This window comes from Loxodonta africana, chromosome 3 (genome assembly GCF_030014295.1).
Source record: "Loxodonta africana isolate mLoxAfr1 chromosome 3, mLoxAfr1.hap2, whole genome shotgun sequence".
NCBI lineage: Eukaryota > Metazoa > Chordata > Mammalia > Proboscidea > Elephantidae > Loxodonta > Loxodonta africana.
In genome coordinates, this window is record NC_087344.1 from 128629767 (window position 1) to 128649709 (window position 19943).

Sequence of the window (19943 nt, forward strand, 5' to 3'; positions counted from 1 at the left end):
TAGGATAATATCCATACGCCAACAGGGAAGACCAGTTAATATGGCTATTACTCAAATTTGCATACCAGCCACTAATGCCAAAGATGAGGAAATTGAAGATTTTTACCAACTTCTGCAGTCTGAAATTGATCAAACATGCAATCAAAATGCATTGATAACTACTAGTGATTGGGATGAAAAGTTGGAAACATAGAAAGAACAGTAGTTGGAAAATATGGCCTTGGTGATAGAAACGACAGCAGAGATCACATGACAGAATTTTGCAAGACCAATGACTGCTTCATTGCAAATAACTTTTTTCAATATAAGCGGTGACTGTACACATGGACCTCACCAGATGGAATGCACAGGAATCAAATTAACTACACCTGTGGAAAAGACAATGGAAAAGCTCAATATCAGTTAGAACAAGACCAGGGGTTGACTGTGGAACACACCATCATTTGCTCATATGCAAGTTCAAGTTGAAGCTGAAGAAACTTAGAACAAGTCCACAAGAGCCAAAATATGACCTTGAGTATATTCCACCTGAATTTAGAGACCATCTCCAGGATAAATTTGACTCATTAAACACTAATGACTGAAGACCAGACAAGTTGTGAAATGACATCAAGGACATCATACATGAAGAAAGCAAAAGGTCATTAAAAAGACAGGAAAGAAAGAAAAGACCAAAATGGATGTCAGAAGAGACTCTGAAACCTGTTCTTGAACATAGAGTAGCTAAAGCAAAAGGAAGAAATGATGAAATCAAAGAGCTGAACAGAAGATTTCAAAGAGTGGCTCCAGAAGACATAGTAAAGTATTATAACAAAATGTGCAAAGACCTGAACAGAGAAAACCAAAAGAGAAGAACACGCTTGGTATTTCTCAAGCTGAAAGTACTTAAGAAAAAATTCAAACCTTAAGTGGCAGTACTGAAGAATTCTACAGGGAGAATGTTGAATGATGCAGGAAGCATCAAAAAAGATGGAAGAAATACACAGAGTCACGACACCAAAAAGAATTGGTCAACATTCAACCATTTCAGTAAGTAGCATACGATCAAGAACTCATGGTACTGAACAAGTCAAAGCTGCACTGAAGGCATTGCTGAAAAACAAGGCTCCAGGAATTGATGGAATGCCAATTGATATGTTTCAAGAAAAAGGTGCAGTGCTGGAGGTGCTCAGTCGTCTATGCCAAGGAATTTGGAAGACAGCTACCTGGCCAACTGACTGGAAGAGACCCATTTTTGTGCACATTCCAAGGAAAGGTGATCCAACCAAATGGGGAAATTATGGAACAATAGCATTAATACCACACACAAATAAAATTTTGCTGAAGATCATTCAAAAGTGGTTGCAGCAGTACTTCCACAGGGAACTGCCAGAAATTCAAGCCAGATTCAGAAGAGGACGTAGAACCAGGGATATCACTGCTGATGCCAGATGGATCCTGGCTGAAAGCAGAGAATACCAGAAAGATATTTACCTGTGTTTTTTGACTATGTAAAGGCATTCATCTGTGTGGATCATAACAAATTATGGATAATATTGTGAAGAATGGGAATTGCAGAACACGTAATTATCCTTATGAGGAATCTGTACATAGACCAAGAGGTAGTCGTTCAAACAGAACAGGGCATTGCTCTGTGGTTTAAAGCCAGGAAAGGTGTGCGCCATGGTTGTGTTCTTTCACCATACTTATTCAATCTGTATGCTGAGCAAATAATGCGAGAAGCTGGACTATATGAAGAAGAATGTGACATTGGGACTGGAGGAAGTCTCATTAAGTATTGTGATATGCAGATGACACAACCTTGTTTGCTGAAAGTGAAGAGGACTTGAAACACTTATTGATGAAGATCAAAGACTACAGCCTTCAGTGTGGATTATACCTCAACATGAAGAAAATAAAAATCCTCACAACTGGACCAATAAGCAGCATCATGATAAATGGAGAAAAGATTGAAGTTGTCAAGGATTTCATTTTACTTGGATCCACAATCAACACCCATGGAAGGAGCAGTCAAGAAATCAAACGACGTATTGCATTGGGCAAATCTGCAGCAAAAGACCTCTTTAAAGTGTTAAAAAGCAAAGACGTCACTTTAAGGAGTAAGATGCACCTGACCAAGCCATGGTGTTTTCAATCACCTCATATGCATGGGAAAAATGGACAATGAATAAGACTGAAGAATTGATGCTTTTGAATTTTGGTGTTGGTAAAGAACACTGAATATACTATGGATTGCCAGAAGAGCGAACAAATCTGTCTTGGAAGAAGTACAGCCAGAATGCTCCTTAGAAGCAAGGGTGGTGAAACTTCATCTCATGTACTTTGGACATGTTATCAGGGGGGACCAGTCCCTGGAGGACATCATGTTTAGTAGAGGGTCAGCAAAAAAGAGAAAGACCCTCAAGGAGATGGAATGACACAGTGGTTGCAACAATGGGCTCAAGCATAACAATTGTGAGGATGGTGCAGGAGTGGGCAGGGTTTCATTCTGTTGTACGTAGGGTCACTAAGAATCGGAATCGACTCGACGACATCATCTACCAACCACGTTGGAATTGCTGGTTCCTTTTTTGCCTCAACTTTATGCTCTATTTTAAAGTTGTTGCTTGCTGACTTCGATATCTAGATTATCTATGGGTCTGTTCTATTACCTGCCTTTTCTCTTATTAGCCACATTTTATGGCCTCTTCACATGTCTACTAATTTTGTATTGTATTCTAGACATTGTTGTTATTGTTAGGCGCCATTGAGTCGGTTCCAACCCATAGTGACCCTATGCACAACAGAACGAAACACTGCCCGGTTCTGTGCCATCCTTACCATGGCTGCTATGCTTGAACCCTTTGTTGCAACCACTGTGTCATCAATCCATCTCCTTGAGGGTCTTCCTCTTTTTCGCTGACCCTCTACTTTACCAAGCATGATGTCCTTCTCCAGGGACTGATCCTTCCTGAGAACATGTCCAAAGTATGTGAGACATAGCCTAGACATTAGGAAAAAAATCATAAAGATTCCAAATGATGTTCCCTTCTACAGAAATGGTTCCCTTTTTCCTCTTTTAGAGAGGTAAGGGTTTGATCACTTCAATTACATGAGAAATTACAGTGGTTAGTGACTGGATTGTATTTTGAACCTCTGATCTACCTGTTTCTACAGCATGGCCCTCCTGGGTTTGTGACTATGGAACTGGCAGTCTTCATCTCCTCACCCCTGAAAGACTGCAGGAGATACACCTCTGCCTATCTGAAGTTCCAGTTCAGCTGTTTAGTCTCCTGTCCCTCATAGCTTCAGTATCTGGCAAATATCTTGAAATGGGAGGTATATTTGAGGCAAGCTCTTTGTAGTCGGCCTTTGTTTCCTGAGCATTGAAAGACTGTGGTACATAGATTTTACTGTTTTAAAAGTTTTTGCCCTAGTTTCCTAGCTTCCAATATACAGCACCACAATTCAGCAAATATGGGGAAAATTGGCACATGTCTGAGTCTCCTCAAACTTCCTATTCATCACATCATCCCCCTTATAACTGCTAAGAACTTTATTGGTTTTTCTTTGCTTCAGCAGAGGTTATCTGCCTAGGAAAACCCCTCAGTCCCCATTCAGAATCAGCAGAAGACCTAGAGGAAAAATATCAGATAGTGTCAGCTCACTTTGGAAGGGTTCTATTCTTTCTGGGATTTTAGTTCATAAAATCCTCATTGCTTCCACAGAAATTTGATGCTTTTATTTAATTTGTATTGTTTATTCAGGCTATCCTAGTTGTTGCAGTGAGAGCATTAACCTGTCATGGCCATCTACATCTTACCCAGAAGTGGAAGTCCTGTGTAAGACTTCTAAAATCCTTTGTGATACTTATCTTGTGATTATGTGCATAATACACAATCATTTACCAAATTTTCAGTTGATCATTTAACTTTCCTTAGCATCATTTCCTTCTAGTAAGACAGTAATAGTTTGTACTTATTTAATGTTTAATGGTATACAAAATATTTTTAATGCAAGAAAGAATATGGTCCATTTTCATTATTCATTTTTTGTTTGTTTTCTCTAATCCTGTTTATTTTTAAATATATATATTTTTTTATTGTATTTTTGGTGAAAGTATACACAGCAAAACATGTTCTCATTCAAAAATTTCTACATACAATATTCAGAGACATTGGTCTTTGGTTACATTCTTTATACTGTGTCAACATTTCTCTTTTCTGTTCTATATCCATTCCCATTAAGTTACTGCCTGCCCCTCCCCAACCTTCTAACCCAAGCTTCAGAGTAACTGTTGTCTATTTGGTCTCATATATGTAATTTTTAAAAAAAGCACAGTACTCAAGCGTGACATTCTTTACTTTTTGAGGTAACCTGCTATTTAGTTAAAAGGTAACCTCAGGGATAGTTTGGGTTCAAGGTTTAAAGGGTATCTCAGGACAGCAGTCCCAAGATTGCCCTGAGAGACCCTTTAAACCTTAATCATTTCATTCTTATATCTCTTAAGAAGGAGTTATAATAGTGGTAATGAGGATAAAAATAACTACTATATTTACTAAGTACTTGTATGTTCAGCACTATGCCAAGGAGCCCTGGTGGCACAAATGTTAAGCACTTGGCTGCTAACAGTAAGGTCTGTGGTTCAATCTCACCCAGTGGCTCCATGGAAGAAAGACCTGGCGATCTACTTCCTTAAAGATTACAGCCAAGAACACCCTATGGGGCAGTTCTACCCTGTCACATGGGGTCAGTGTAAGTCAAAAACGACTCAACAGCACATAACAATAACAAGTACTATGCTAAGTGCTTTACACACATTATCTCATTTAATCCTTATAATAAACTGGGAAGTAGGTATTTAACTCTCCAGTTCCATGAGGAAATTGAGGCTGAAAAAGGTTAAAGGACTTGTCTAAGTGCTCAAAGCTAGTAAATGGAAAAATTGGGATTCAGATCAGTGTGCCTAATTCCCAATCCACTGCACTTCAGCTTTTTGTCTGGCATATTAGGATCTTGAAAGAGTTTAATTAAAAATACCTAGAATTCTCCAACTTATAACCTTCCCTATGCATAAACCAGAAAAACTGAACCCACTGCCATCGAGTCGATTCTGAGTCATAGCAACCGTATAGGACAGAGCAGAACTCCCCCACAGAGTTTCCAAGGAGTGGCTGGTAGATCTGAACTGCTGACCTTTTGGTTAGCAACCCAATGCTTAGTCATTGCGCATATAAGACATAATTATGAATGCACTATCCAAGGATGATACTGAAAATATTTGGAAATAGGGTAAGAACTTTGAGTTGTTTTCCCCTCATTGGTGGAGATAGTTTTGCCTTATTTAGACAACACTGAATTGCTTGGCCTCAGTTCTCGACATCAATAATTGATAAAATGAAGGGTTAGTTAGGATTAGGGATGTGTCTGTGGTCAGAGTAATAAGCCAATCCGAGCCTCACAACACTAAATGCATTACTTTGACTCCATTAGCACTTGGAACCTCTGAGTTAACCAGCCACAGATCATAACATGGATCAGACTGTATCCTGTAATGGAACAATACATTGGTAAAAATGAAAACTATTCCATTTCTTTATAATTCACTACTTAAAAAAAAAACTTAATGTCACATATTAAATTATTTGTTGCTTTTGGAAAACTGGAAGGATTTATGAAAAGATCAGTTATTTTGGAAACTGAGTAAATAAAAAATGCACACGTTTTGTGACAAACTAGATTTTCCTTTATTCAGAATCTTGCATATTTTGTAATTGTTTTCATCAATTATTTCTCTTAGAATGTTTACAAGAAGGTTTTGATGCCTTGCTTCCATTCAGAGTACAAATGAGACAAGGGACAATGGAACTGTTGGCAAAGTATTTAATCAGGTACATTATTAGATAAGGATGAGTGCATTATAAATACGCTTTAATTAGAGTATCATCTCAAACTCTTCTTTTTAATGAAATGTGCATGGGAACTAAGAAACACAAACCTCTCCTCAGCAATTAAGAATTTCAGGAATTAAAAGATTATCAATAGAGTCCTGGGTCTTTATTCTTTCTGCCTGTAAGCTATTATTCTCAGTGAGAGAGGGGAGAAGTTTTTATAAATGTATATGATGTTTTCAGAAAGAATTGTCTTCACCTGTATACCTCCTACATGTATACACACATTCTTTTTATAAATATATTTAGCTACATACAATACACATATATGTATGTACCTACACACATGCAGGGTACATATATACGATACATGCATTTATAGTCAATATATGTATGGGTATATATTAGTCAAACTAGGTTTTTGTGTAAATTATTATATATTTTCTGATCTTCCCAGATGTTTCCAAATCCATTATATAAATTTCCTCTTCATAACAGCGTATGATATTTAGAAGACAAGAAATTAAAGAGTTAAGTTAAACGTTTTGCCCATGATAACAGAGCAGAATCCAAGTGACAATCTGGTCTCCTGAGTCTTCTTTTCACGACACTGCCAACCTCACTACATAGGCTTCAGGCCAGCTGGATCTGGGAAGGACATGGTGTCATCCATTTTGATCTCCTTGAATCAATTCTCTCAACAAAAGGTCATTTTAGACAGCAATCCAGTTTGACCGATTCCTCTCACTGTAAAAAGAGCAAATAAGTGCCTTTGTTTCTGTGTCACCTAAACACTGAGCAGGTGTTGTAACACTAGCCTCCACGACCCATTTTAAACGTATCTTCTAAACACTTCTCTCTCTAATTAGAATGTGACTGAAAGGCAGGCCCAAAAGATGAAAAGACAGCAAATGACCCCTTCCTAAGCAAAACTGTTCAGTTACAAAGGCGGGGGGGGCGGGGGGGAGGAAAGATATTTTTAAGTACTGCAACCGCGAGAGAGCAAATTTATCTATCATATCATTATTTTCTTCCTCCTTGTTGCTAGGCTGTGGTCTATATTAAAAAATAGTTGTTGCCTTGGTGAAAATCTTTCCAGAGTAAAGTAGTAGCGCGCCCCCTGCCGACCAAGGGGCTCAGGGTTTTTCTTTCCTCCAGTTTAAAACAAAACCAATAATGTTATTAGGCTTGCAAAGTGAATAGCTTTGGAATTTACCTGCAAAATTGTATTCCAAGGATATTACAGACTTACTTAAATGATACTGGAAATTTTTTTTCCTAGAATACCACGCTACATAACCAAAACCAAACCCATTGCTGTTCCGACTTACAGTGACCCTACAGGACAGAACAGAAGTGCCCAGTGAGGTTTCCAAGTAGCAGCTGGTAGATTAGAACTGGCCACCTTTTGGTTAGTAGCTGAGCCCTTAACCACTGCACCCCCAGGGCTCCCCCTGCAACACATGATCAGACATAAGGCAAATTCTGACCAGGTGCCAGATTTCTCAGTGCTTGGGGCAATTTTTTGGTTTCCTCTCTTTTCAGTGTGGCCTGGTGATTAAAACCCTTCTCACCTTTATAATTTAAGCTCTCTGGATGCCATCTGAATTTTTGAAAAGTAGGAAATTGCTTATAATGTTAATTAATATTATTTTTTATAATGGAGAGGGAAAAAGAACAGAATTCCACGGAAGTCTTTAGTTTCTTTCACCACGAGACTTACTGAAAGTAATTAAAGCTGAGAGGTGGCAGAAGTGGGTGCTAGGTTATGGAGGGGCAGGTGAGACACACTGAAATATTTCAGTTAGCGATGTCTGATAAAAGTAGAAATAAGGGAGTAGAGTTCAGGAGAGGCGCTAGGGACTGGAGTTACAGATTTAGGAATCTGTAACTATAGGTCAGAGTATGACTGAGATCATCCAAAGAGAAAATATCAAAAATGAAGAAAAGGAGGATGAGTGCGGAAGCCTAGGGTACAATACCAATGTTTAAAATACAGGCAGAAAAAGAAAACATTAAAAGAAACTGAGACAGAATTCTCAAAGATATTGGAGGAAAACTAAGAGAGATTATCACAGGTAGTCCCTGACTTACGATATATTTGAATTACGGAGAACCACACTTAAGACCATTCATTTTGTTTCTTTTTTTTTTTTTATCATTAGTAATATGTACTACATACAACGTCGTAGCGCGTAATTTGCTGATGTTTTCATTCTCAGATGTTCACTCACAGATATTCAGTTTCATGATTTCCTGTTCGAAACACTGCCATATAGATTTAGTTTTCTAAACTAAATCATGGGCTTCAGTTCCTTGAAAACATGGACCCAAATGATCGCTTCGCTAAAGTAGACAGGCAGATTCAGGAAGCAGGGAGATGTTACCACGAAATATATGAAGAAAAAAAGGAAAGGACACAGAAACAACTCTCATTATTTTCTGACAGGAAATGTCATCCTCATTCCCAGGGATAATCCAGATGATCCAGAACTTTCCACAAGTGGAGTTATTACTGCAACTGAGGAGATGCCAATGTCATCCAACTTGCCTTCATCATTGGAGCAAATTTTTATGACTTGTGTATTTTTTATGTATGTGTGTATTGAACTGTATCTTATATATACATTACATATATATTTATATGTAATGTTTCCAACCTCTAAAGACAAATAAAGATCAGAATTATAAAGATACTGATAATAAAAGGCACTAATAATAAAAAAAAAAAGAGGTATTGACCAACGTACGTCAGAACCGACTTATGATGGGAGATGTTGGAATGGACCCCTCGTAAATCGGGAACTATATGTACTGGACTAAGGTTAAGGAAAAGAGAATTTCAAGATGGAAAAGTCAACAGTATCAAAAATCAAAGAGAAGTCAAGAAGGATGAGAACTTAAAAGAAACCATTGGCTTTGTTACTTAGGAGATCACTGGTGATCCCAAGACAATTTCAGTATAGTGGCGAGGTGAAAGCCCAATTTTCATAAGTGACAGTTTAATGACAAATGAGGAAGTAAATATAATGAGGATTTCTAAAAATGTCGTGAAAACTGGCAGTGAAATTGCAGAAAGAAGGCGATGCCCAGACCTGGAGATTGGGACAGGAGAAATTTTCCTAAGAAATTTTCCAACTGACTTGAATATGTTTGAAGACTGATCAGGAACAGCCAACAAAGAGGGAGAGATAGAGAAGAAATGATTGGTTCAGCCAGGTTCAAGAGAAGCTGGGAGGGGAGAGGATCAATAGCATAGGCTGAGGCTCAGAAAAGAGTAAGAATATATTTTCTCCTAGGAAAGGCAGAAAGTTGAAACGGCTGTGCAAAATGACTTTTGAAGGGAGAGAAGTTCAGGCCAAGGCGTTCAAATTTTTCTCAGTGAAGACAGAGTATGGAGCTTAGGAAAGGGCATAGTGGCAAGAAGACCAGCACTGAGATGAGAATGGAGACTGGAAAAGGGTTTCATGCTAGAGCCATTGCTTTTGGAGGAAATGAAAATTACCAACTAAGATTTGTAAAAGACTCTCTGGACAGTATTGAGGGGATAGTAAGACTGGAAATATAAAACTCAAGAGGATAAGCATCAGCAGGGTTTAGTGGTTTTTCTTTAGCAACAAAAGCTAAACCAAAGATGTGAGAAAAAACAAAATCAATTGGGCTGACTCAGAGTTACAGACTGTCATGGACAACGGACTGGACAAAAGAGCAATGTCCTGGTGAGACTGTGATTGAGAATGTTTGGCTATGATGTGCTAACCTATTGCCATCAAGTTGATTCTGATTTATAGCAACATAAAAAGAAACAAAGTTAGGTGTGGAAAGAGGGGATAGGATGGAGAGTGAAAGGGTGGGCATGACAGTTTGGGAAGCTAAGATGGGAGTCGGAGACCAGATATGCCAACAGACTGAAAAACAGATTTAGTGGGACAGTGAACTTGAAGAGGCAGGTTTAAGGACAGAAACTGGAGTCTGGAAGGGATTTTGAGAATTCAGGATCTCTGCAACAGAGCCAATTCTTGTCTATGCTGATAAAGTCTATAAGTTGCTGAAAGGAAACATTCACCAAGCTCTCTGAAGCAGAGTGAAACTAAGAACCTGATGCCAAACCTCTCACAAGATGTAGGAAGATGAACCTAAAGATGAAGTAATATTGACTGTAAAGATAGAAATGTATAATAGGCTGCCATTTTTTAAGCCCCTACTCTGTGCCAGGCACTCTGTGGGGGTGGTTTGTACATGTTACTCATTTAATTGTTGCCACCCTGTTAGGAGTTACTATTTTCATTTTACAGAAGATGAAACTGAAGATCAGAGAGATTAGGTGATTTGTCCAAGGTCACTCAGCTAGCAAATGACAAAGGAGAATGTAAATTCTCTCCAGGCTGTAAGCAACATACTGTGTAGTTCATTCATTCTTGTGTCTCCAGCGGTGAATATCCCAAGCACATTTTAGGATCCTACAACATTGTTGAGAAAGAGAGAGAGAGACAGAGACAGAGAGGACAGAGAGAGAGAGAGACAGAGACAGAGAAAGACAGAGACAGAGAGACAGAGACAGAGAGAAAGAGAGAAAGGAGGCAGGAAGATAGGAAGGAAGGAGAAAGGGGAGGGAGGAAGGGAGGAGGAAGGCAAGAAGCAGAAGGAAGGGAAAGGGGAAGGGGAAGGAGGCAGGCAAATTAATGACCCCCCAAAAAGAAGGATGGAAGGAAGGAAGCAAGGACTTTACAGCCCATGTGCTTTCCAACCTGCTGCCTCCCCAGGAAAGTGTGGTCAAACAGAATGGCAAAATCTAATCGCCAGCAGTAAAGCACAAAGGAGCCCTCCGATTGCTCCCCTCCTCGCCCCCCACCATTAAATGTGGCAATTTATTTTTAAATCAGAGCCTAAGCGAAATTAAGTTTCCTACATTAAGCCTTCCTGGTTATCTTCTCTGTGTCCTAAATTGCCATGTGAGCCACATAAACAAAACAATCTGTTCTTCTCTAATCTGGACCTTTCCAAAAACTATCACAAACATAGGCTCAGCTTCCTGCCAATTCTCCCTCCACTTCCATTAAAGTAATGAAATGGGTTTAGATTGCTCTGAGGACAATTGATATGAGGGGAAATTCAGTTGGATTTTGCTGGTCAAAAGGTGAAGTGAGAATGTGAAATGTTTTGTGTCTTTGCAAACTCACAAGGAAGGACTTTCTCACCAGAGTCACTGGAAAGGAGAATGTTTTCACAAGTCCCTATTTTTGCTGAATATTTTAAAGAGTGTAACCTTGTAATAAGAGAAAAATTAGCACTTGTGTATAGGCTCTTGGATCATTTTCAAGGACCCTGAATCAAGCCTAACCTCATGACACTCATTGCTGCAAAGTGCTGTTAGCCTGTGAGTGCCAGCGGGCTGGTACCTCATCTTCCAAGTAGGTTGGAGGCATGTAGATAATAGTCTCAAGTTCATGAGAACAGAGTTCAGATCTCCAAGGGCAGAGAAAGTATAAAATGAAACTCTTGGGCAATCCTCATCTAGCAAATAAAGCAATCTTCAATAGACAGTTTATGGAACAGTGTTTCAATGGTGTCTCAGGACTGTTCTGGGGATGAGAGGCTTGAGAAGTTGTAGGACTGCCTAGCACATCTCTACTCTTACTTGTTTTACATACCGGCTGCAGCAGGTTTCTTTGTGTCCCTCAAAAAGATACATTCAAATCCTGACCCCTGTACCTATGATTGTGACTTTATTTGGAAGCAGGGCCTCTGCAGATATAATCAAGTTAAGATGAGGTCATATTGGATTAGGGTAGCCCTAAATCCAATGACTGGTGTCTTTACAAAGAAAAGGAGGGGGGAATCTGGGCACAGAGACACGGGAAAGTAGGTTACATGAAGACAGAAGTTGAGATTAATGTGACCCAGTTACAAGTCAAGGAACACCAAGGATTGCTGGAAGCTACCAGAAGTTGGAAGAGGCAAGGAAGAATTCTTCCCTAAGCCTTCAGAGGCAACGAGGCCCTCCTGATACCTTGATTTCAGACTTCTGATTCCTGAACTGTCAGAGAATAAATTTCTTGTTTTAAGTCACTCAGTTTGTGGTAATTTGTTACTGGTGCCCCAGGAAACTAATATACTAGGTTCCTGAATAAGATTTATTTTAAGCAAAGACCGTGCTGATTAAAAAACAAACAAAAAATAGAGAAGCTCTAAGGTTCTTTGTAGTTCTAAAAACATGCTATGATTATAATTCTATGAAGCAGCTACCCTAAAGGTGGAATGCTACAATTTGTTGTGGTTGGAGGAGATCCACAGCCTCAAAAACCCACTCCCATGTTTCTAGATGGAGAGTGAAGGAGGAAAGGCATCTAGGAGAGGTCCAAAGTGCTTTGGGAGGAATAAGCCCTATCACGTGATCCTGAGGGGACCGCAAGAAGCTGAGGGGCAACGCAGGGGACCTGAGGGCCTGCAAGAGAGAAGGGTCCCTAACCAGGGCCATGGAACGGTTAACATAATTCCATATTTTAGCCAACACTGGCCCTAAACTCAGCTTAGGCAAAAGGCTTGAAATATTTCTGGTATCCATGGAAACATAATTAAGTGGACACAGGTGGTAATCTGTCCTAGAAATGACAGATTCTCAAAGGCTTGAATACTGGGTTTATGTCAAACAAACAAGCTTAGTTAACCAGAGGAACTCAGAATCTATGATCATACAAGATGAGAGAAATGTTAAAGAACTTTGGGTATCGGTGGAAGTGGAAGGACAAGCAAGCTTAGATTCTTGTCTAAGTTTGAGAAGAGGAGGAGAGAGTGATAATTAAGTGGTGAATATAGAAAATCCAGGGTGAATACAGAAAAGACAACATTCTATCTTTGTAACATTTCATGTGGCCAAGATTCATTTTTAGTTTATGAATAGTAATACCTAAGAATAGGGGTAAAGGTAAAATATAAATTGAAGATAATTTACACATTTATTAAACTATTTCTTTTGATTCTTGAATATCTGTATGTTCTCAGAGCAGTTTACACATAGAAGGTGTGCAATAGATACATATTGTATGAATAATGAAACAGTTTTGTGAGTATTAAGCCAAGAAATCATTGAAGGCTTTTCTAACTTCAGGCAACTAACAGAGGCTTCTTGAGGGATGGATCCTTGAGAGTTCCCATGTCAGTGTTAGCTGAGCATCTTTCAAACTACTATAGATTGCTCTATACTCAAATCAACGATATTTTTTTTTTATGTGGAAAGGGTCTGAAAGGGATCTCTGCAAATCTGAAAATGTGCTAAGCTCCTTTCTTAGTGGTTTCCAATTCATGGTGACCCCATGTGTGCAGCGTAGAACTGCTCCGTAGGGTATTTAAGGCTGTGACCTTTCAGAAGTAGATGGCCAGGCCTTCTTCCAAGGAGCCCCTGGGTAGGTTTGAACCTTTCAGCTAGCAGTCAAGCGTTTAACTGTTTGCGTTACTAACAGAGTATATAAAGACTACAGTCTGCTTTCAGGGACTAGCTTTTGGGGGAATAACATTAAAGTTTTTCAAGCATTAAATACAAAAAATAAATTAAGCAATAGGAAGGCAGTGTGTTTAATGTAATTCTAGGAAAACACAAACTGTTACAATGTAAATAAAGACTGCTGGCAAGGAAGGCTGTGTGAAGACTGAGTTTCTATATATAAAAGAATAAAAAGTGAATTTCTATTGTCAAAATAAAAATTGTTTCTTGTCAAAAGATCTTCCTAGTTGAAATTTTGTGAACCTAGGTTATCACAGTCAGGAAGAGACTCCTCTTTCAGAGGTCAAACTTCCTAAATGTCCTAAATTTCTTTCCATGTATTTCACAATTTTGTGAAATGGGATGTTTCTATAAACACAAAATATTAATTAGGATTATGTCTGCATTTCTATGCCCAAATCTAATCATTTGCTTAAACAAAAATCTCCTTAACAATTACTGTTGAGCCAACTATTGAATATTCTAAAAATTATTTCCTGCTTAGTGTTTAATTTTTTTTCACTACATGGTAACTTGTGATTAATAATAAACTTTAATCATGACACATACTCCTGTACATTAGTAAAACTTAGTTCATGAGGGCATGCATATTCCAGAATAGATAATGGGGTAACTATAAAATAAAAATCCAGCCTCCTAGTCATCTACCCTGTTTTCACTGTTGCCCTCTTTCATTCTATTCTCAACAATGCAGCCTATTAAAAAAGAAGTCAGAACATTTCACTCCTCTGCTGACAATGGCCTAAAGCCCCAAATATTTACAGAGCCTATAGGCTCTATCTGGCCGAACAGTCTATGACTCCACTCCTTGTTCGCTCTGCTCTGGCCATGCTGGCCTTCTTCCTGCTGCTTAAATAAGCCAGGCACATACTCCCTGCCCGGGGCCTTTGCACTTGCTGTTCCTATGCATGGAACATTCTTCCCCAAATGCCCCTGTGGTTTGCTCTCTCTGCTCCTTCCACAACTTCACTCAAATATCACCTCCTCAGGAGGCCTTTCTTGCCCCCCTATCTAATGTTGTAATATCACTCCTTACTCTGGAGACTCCCTGTCCCCTTCCCCTGCTGTTTGTTTGTTTCTCCTTAGCATAATTACCACCTAACACATTATATATTTTACTTTAGTATTGTTACTATCTGCCCTTTCACTAGAATATAAGCTCTGTAAGGGCAGGGGTGTTTCTCTGCTTTGTTCTCTGCAGTATTTACAGTACACAGAAGAGTACCTAGTATCTAACAGACGCACACAGATATTTGGTGAATGAACTGACCAAAGCCAAATAGCACCCATTTTCTGAACCAAGAATAAGTAGGAAAAAAATGAGAAATACACAAAATTTAAATTCATTAGGCTTCATTACTTTGGGACCAATTGCTGTTTATAAAATTAGAACACTTAAATAAATTGAATTTCTGATTAGTGGATTTTTTTCATTAATCCAAAGGCTTCTATGTTCTCTCCCACAAAACCTTTCACACAGGATGCTAATAAGTAGCAAAACTACAGCTTTGTATTTCATCCACCTTCTCTAGTCCTTTCTCACTCCCTCTAAGGAGTCCCTGCATGGCACAAATGGTTGACCACTGGACTATTAACCAAAAGCTTGGCAGTTCAAACCCACCCAAAAGTACCTCGGAAGTAAGGCCTGGCGATCCACTTCCAAAAGGTCACAGCCTTGAAAACCCTATGCAGCAGTTCTACTCTGCACACATGGGGTCACTGTGAGTTGAAAGTGACTTGACAGCAACTAGAAACAAATAAAGGGACAATGAGAGGGATTAGGGGTAGAAGCACACATGGGGTCACTGTGAGTTGAAAGTGACTTGACAGCAACTAGAAACAACTAAAGGAACAATGAGAGGGATTAGGGGTAGGAGCAAAAAGTATAGATAAGGTCAAATTGAGCCAACAGATCCCGAAAAAAGGCAGTTGGTCTTATCAGTGGGAATTATCAAATGTCAGCACAAAGGGATATTCTTCAATAAGGCAACCTATCTGGTTTGGACTGTTTAAGCCACTAAATTTATATGAATATATTAAAATAAATAGTAATAATTACACACTACCGCTATGAGTTGGAATTGACTCGACGGCAATGGGGTTAGGTTTTTTATAGGCTACCACACTCAAATGTACTTCTCATTACACAAGGAGGCAGTGTTGCTCAGAAAGCTAAAGATTCAACCTCCTCAGCTAAGTCATGGAAATGAATCATCATCATACACCCAAACCACTACAGAGAGATCCAGCATAAATTGCCCTATGGCTGCTAGTCCAACTTCTCCAAAATTGCCTTCTACACAGAATTCAATATTGATTCATTTACAAAATTTCACTGGAAGATGGTCTGTTTGAATATTCACTAAGAATGCAACCTTGTTTCAGGTTGGGATTTGCCTTCCATGATTTTCCATTATACTTCCTTTCAAGAAATCTTTTAAAAAGGTAGCTTTAAAGGTATAAAGCAGCTGTTTGCCCATCATCATATTTAAATAGATAAAAACAAAGCTACTCTGGTTGGTGGGAGTGGAGGCACAGAGTCCCTTTCACATCCCCTCAGCCCTTAAAAAAACCTGTTGTTGTTGAGTCAATTCTGACTCCTAGTAACCCTATAGGACAGAGCAGAATTGCCCCATCAAGGAGAGGCTGGTAAATTCGAGCTGCTGACCTTTTGGTTAGCAGCCAGGCTCTTAACCACTGTGCCACCAGGGCTCCAACCCCAGAAAAGCTTTGGTCAAACTCTAGAGTTCTGCTGGACTCAGTTTGAAACCACTGCTTGAGACATTCTTAATGTTTTCCTTGAGTCAAATCAAACCATCAGAGAGAGACACATTTGAACAGTGTTCTGGGTCCTTGTAGAATTAATTTTCTTTTAGCTATATTAAATTTACTTAAGTTGCAGTGAGGTACAATATATTAAAATTAAATTAAATTTACTTAAGAAGTAACCCAAGGACCTGTGCTGTCATGGCCAAAATTGTAGACTTTGGAGCTAGACTGCCCAGGTTTCAAATCTCAGCTCCACCATTTATTATTTGCCTGATCTTATATGAGTTACTTAACTTCGTACCTTAGCTTCCTCATTTGTAAAAAGGTGATAAAAATATCTACCTCAGAGAATACTGTGAGGAATAAATCAATTAAGGTATATAAAACAATTAGAAAAATGCTATTTATGAAGAGCCATGAAAAATTCTTTTCTTTAGTCCTGAACGACAATATATTTATAATATGAAAACACAGTGAGTCTTATAAGTGAGTATGGCGTCTTCTTTATTGCGTCAAATAGAAGGGTAAGTGTCTCTACTTCTCCTTCCAGGGCCCATGGGAGATATCACTAGTTGATCTTGATCCTCTTTCCCACTGAAACCACACAAAGCCTCAGAATTTTTTGTAGTAGAAATCTCCAGGTTAACTACTACCAATAAATCAAAGCTGGCATGTAAGTACCACTGTTCTGCTTGAGTCAGATGTACGCTCTTCACTAAACCACCCTGCATTCCAGGTGGAAGGAGCCACAAGACCAAAGAAATGAATACAGAGAAATATCAAGCATTTTTATAAGACAGCAAATATAAGGAGATAATTTAATAAACAATAATACTGACTTAATGTGTGCCAGGCCCTATTACAAACACTTCAAAATATTAACTATTAATATTAAATAATATAAACCTTATAATAACCCTTTGAACTATCATCCCTATTTTACAGATGAGAAACTGAAATGGAGAAGGCAAGAAGCTTGCTCAAGATCACACAGTTAGTAAACGGTAGTCCAGGTAGTCTGGCTGCAGAGGCCAACTTTTAATCACCTTTTGAAGATGCTTCTTCTGAGGGTAAGAAAGAGAGAATGTCAGAGCTGGGCTTTAGAAGGATTACCTGCTGGCAGGAAAGTAAAATGGACTGGGGGAGGGAACGAAGGAACAGTGATAATTCCTATTATTTATTCAACACTCATTATATACTAGGCACTCTACTTACCCATGTATCTGTCAGTTTGTCGTACTGTGGGGGCTTACGTGTCCCTGTGATGCTAGGAGCTATGCCATCGGTATCCAAATACCAGCAGGGTACCCATGGAGGACAGCCTTCTGCTGAGCTTCCAGACTAAGACAGACTAGGAAGGAGGACCCAGCAGTCTACTTCTGAAAAGCATTGGCCAGTGAAAACCTTATGAATAGCAGAACATTGTCTGATATAGTGCCAAAAGATGTGCCCCTCAGTCAGGAAGGCACTCAAAATATGAGTGGGGAAGATCTGCCTCCTCAAAGTAGAGTCAACCTTAATGACGTGGGTGGAGTCAAGCTTTCAGGACCTTCATTTGCTGATGTGGCAGGACTGAACGTGAGAAGAAACAGCTGTAAACATTCATTAACAATCAGAACATGGCAGGTACAAAGTATGAATCTAAGAAAACTGGAAGACCTCAAAAATGAAGTGGAACATATAAACATTGATATCGTAGGCATTAGTGAGCTGAAATGGACTGATATTGGCCTTTTGAACCAGACAACCATATGCTCTACTATACCAGGAATGACAACTTGAAGAATGGCATTGCATTCATCGTCAAAAAGAACATTTCAAGATCTATCCTGAAGTACAACACTGTCAGTGATAGGATAATATCCATACGCCTACAAAGAAGACCAGTTAATACCACTATTCAAATTTACGTACCAACCACTAAGGCCGAATGAAGAAATTGAATATTTTTATCAACTTCTGTAGTCTGAGATTGATCAAACATGCAATCACGACACATTAATACTTACTGGTGATTGGAATACAAAAGTTAGAAACAAAGAGGAAGGATTGGTAGTTGGAAAATATGACCTTGGTGATAGAAATGATGCCAGAGGTCACACGATATAATTTTGCAAGACTAACCACTTCTTCATTGCAAATGCCTTTTTTCTATAACATAAATGACGACTATACATGTGGACTTCACCAGATGGAATACACAGGAATCAAATCGTGCCATCTGTGGAAAGAGATGATGAAAAAGCTCAATATCATCAGTCAGAACAAGGCTAGGGGCCAACTGTGGAAAAGACCATCAATTGCTCATCTGCATGTTCAGGTTGAAAATGAAGACAATTAGAACAAGTCCATGAGAGCCAAAGTACGACCTTGAGTATATTCCACTTGAATTTAGAGACCATCTCAAGAATAGATTTGACTCGCTGAACACTAATGACTGAAGACCAGAAGAGTTGTGGAATGATATCAAGGACATCATACACGAATAAAGCAAAAAGTCATTAAAAAGGGAAGGAAGAAAAGACCAAAATGGATGTCAGAAGAGACTCTGAATCTTGTTCTTGAATATAGAGTAGAGGAAGAAATGATGAAGTAAAAGAGCTGAACAGAAGATTTCAAAGGGCAGCTTGAGAAGACAAAGTATTATAATGACATGTGCAAAGACCTGGAGATGGAAAACCAAAAGGGAAGAAGAAGCTCTGCATTTCTCAAGCTGAAAGAAATGAAGAAAAAATTTAAGCCTTGAGTTGTAATATTGAAGGATTCTACAGGGAAAATATTAGATGATGCAGGAGGCATGAAAAGAAGATGGAATGAATACACACAGTCACTATACGAAAAAGAATTGGTCAACTTTCAACCATTTCAGGAGGTACCATATGACCATGAACTGACAGTACCGAAGGAAGAAGTCACAAGCAAAAAACAAGGCTCCAGAAATTGACAGGGTACCAATTGAGATGTTTCAACAAACTGATGCAGTGCTGGAAGTGCTCACTCATCTATACGAAGAAATTTGGAAGACAACTGCCTGGCAAACTGACTACAAGAGATCCTTATTTACACCTATTCCCAAGGAAGGTGATCAAACAGAATGTGGAAATTATCGAACGATATCTTTAAAATCACACACAAGTAAAATTTTGCTGAAAATCATTCAAAAGTGGCTGCAGCAGCATATGAATAGAGAACTGCCAGAAATTCAAGCAGGATTCAGAAGATGATGTGGAACCAGGGATATCATTGCTAATATCAGACGGATCTTGGCTGAAAGCAGAGAATACCAGAAAGATGTTTTCCTGACTACACAAAGGCATTTGACTCTGTGGATCATAATAAATTATGGGTAACACTGTGAAGAATGGGAATTCCAGAACAGTCAATTGTGCTCATAAGGAACCTGTATGTGGATCAAGAGACAGTCATTCTAACAGAACAAGGAGATACTGCCTCATCGAAGTCAGGAAAGGTGTGTGTCAGGGTTGATTCCTTTCACTATGCTTATTCAATCTGTATGCTGAGCAAATAATCTGAGAAGCTGGACTATATGAAGAAGAACATGGCATCAGGATTGGAGGAAGACTCATTAACAATCTGCATTATGCAGATGACACAACCTTTCTTGCTGAAAGTGAAGAGGACTTAAAGAACTTACTGACGAAGATCAAAGACCACAGCCTTTGGTATGGCTTACACCTCAAAATAAAGAAAACAAGAATCCTCACAACTGGACCAGTAAGCAACATCATGATAAATGGAGAAAAGATTAAAGTTGTCAAGGATTTCACTTTATTCGGATCTAC

At 38.9% G+C, this 19943-nt stretch overlaps 1 long non-coding RNA gene across 2 annotated transcripts in view; it reads right to left on the reverse strand.

Moving 5' to 3' along the window:
• Positions 1-4631: 4631 nt before the first annotated feature.
• The window catches only part of LOC111750989 (uncharacterized), a 55450-nt gene continuing 40138 nt past the window's right edge, over positions 4632-19943 (reverse strand). For both annotated transcript variants that reach the window (XR_002786059.2, XR_002786058.2), the window contains one exon: positions 4632-6617. This is a non-coding gene — a long non-coding RNA (uncharacterized LOC111750989). The remainder of the gene's footprint in view (positions 6618-19943) is intronic.